The following is a 1879-nucleotide window of genomic DNA, read 5'->3' on the forward strand; positions in this document are numbered from 1 at the left end:
GTAAGTTTATTTTCAAATGTATTTGTAAACGTGTTGTAATGATTTTATGTAATGGTAGTAAAATAAATCGCATGATATATTTTTAAAGATATATCATTATTTTCTTTATTAGTTTTAATTCATTTAATATTATTTATTATATATACACATGTACTTATAATAAAAATTAAAAAAAATTCTTGATAAGTTAAATTTAACTTATACTAAAAATTAAAATTTAAAAAACATTCTTTAAAAATGAAATGATAGAAAAATAGTTAGGTAAAATAATCAATTTGCTGCATTTTGGTGCTTCCTTTTTTGTCTATTTTTGGCAAACTGAAAAATCGTCTTGGTGCCACTTATATATTCAGTGTCATTGCCCTTCACTTCATGTAAGAAGACATCTGAAATTTAAATTAAAAATATATTTAACTATAAAAGTACATATATAAAATTTATTAAGTTTTATTATTAAGTAGCTCGGATAGCCATATATACTTTTAAGACGCGGACAGGTTTTTTGTCTGACGTTCCACTCCAAGCAAAATGTTGAGCACATTCATCGGATACCAATGAGCGCCAAGTTGTTCTGACGAATTTCGCTCCTGTGTATTTAATATTTTGCATAAGTTCCGATTTCTTCAAAAAAAGGAAATTGTAAAATTGGCTTTCAAACAGTCAATAAATATTTACTTACAAATTTAGCATATTCTTCATCCTTCTGGAGTAAACTCTCCAATTCCATAAATTGCTCCACTGTGTTTAAAGCTTCCGCTGGCATAATCCTTTTTGATGGAACATTGTCTCTGCTATTCCTCAACTCTGCGATATCTCGCCGCAAGCTTCTTACCTCCTCGACGATTCTTCCCATAGATTTGGATACAGCTGCATCAATGGTGCTTTGAATTGCTGCAAAAAAACATTTTCATTAAAAAAAATTTTTCAAATAAATAATTGATATTGACTACCTTCTAAAGATGTGGGATCCAGTGTGGTTATTTCCGTTTTCGTTGATGGATGTTTCAAATTGCAAATGCACTCCATCGGTATTTGTTTGGGCTATTGGTTCTTGAGAGTTGTATGTGTATGATTTATTGGCGGACATTATGTGAAACTAGAGGAAGAAAGGAATGTGAATCACATTTAAAGTTATGTAAATAAAGTACTTTTATTATTTTGGTTAGGATATGGGAACTTAAAACATTTGAAAAAGTTAAGCTGTTTGTATTATATATATGAAATACTGATGATTATAATTTTTTGAATCAAATTGGAGTCCGCTGGCAATAAGATCATTGATTTCATCAACAAAAGGTTTTAGATATACATTAGCAGATATTGGATGAGAACTACCGGCAAAAATTCCAACAACTAACACAGATTCTGTACCATAAATATTTATCAGAATTAGCCACAAATTTTTCTTTAAACTTTTAGATATTGGTAAGCCATCTACATTTATATTTAATGCTAAATCATTTGAACTTAGTGAATGTAATTTTGTTTGAAGAAAATCTGTCAAACCATCTTTAAGACCATAATGGAAATATTGCCCTTCACTTAAGCAAGTAGTAGGGGCGTCGGTTGGAGTTTTTTTTAATGTGCGAACATCCTTTGGTAGTCCAGGAATTTTAGTGCCTAAAATTTTCAAAAGCTTATTTGCCAAATCGTTTGAAATGTTTGATTCAATTACCCATGATGTAAGTTCATCTATGAAGATATCAATTGGTGGCTGATGCTCATAAAATTCTGAAGGACTTGACTCATCTGAATCAGAACTTGATTCACTCAAATTTTGTTCAATTAGTTGAAATTCACATTCATCCCTCCGCGGCGGGGAAGAAGTGGATAGGATAGGGCAAGGATTAGGTGAAGCTGCGGAGGTTGTAGGTTGCGA

The 1879-nt window shown here is 30.9% G+C and overlaps 1 long non-coding RNA gene across 1 annotated transcript; it reads right to left on the bottom strand.

Annotated features, from left to right (window-relative positions):
- Positions 1 to 307: 307 nt before the first annotated feature.
- On the bottom strand, positions 308 to 895 carry LOC126754679 (uncharacterized). The gene is made up of 3 exons (XR_007666349.1): positions 680 to 895; positions 481 to 621; positions 308 to 386 (listed from the first exon to the last, which is right to left on the bottom strand). It is a non-coding gene; the product is annotated as an uncharacterized LOC126754679 (long non-coding RNA).
- Between the last annotated feature and the right edge of the window lie 984 nt (positions 896 to 1879).

This window comes from Bactrocera neohumeralis, chromosome 4 (genome assembly GCF_024586455.1).
Source record: "Bactrocera neohumeralis isolate Rockhampton chromosome 4, APGP_CSIRO_Bneo_wtdbg2-racon-allhic-juicebox.fasta_v2, whole genome shotgun sequence".
NCBI classification, from domain to species: Eukaryota; Metazoa; Arthropoda; class Insecta; order Diptera; family Tephritidae; genus Bactrocera; species Bactrocera neohumeralis.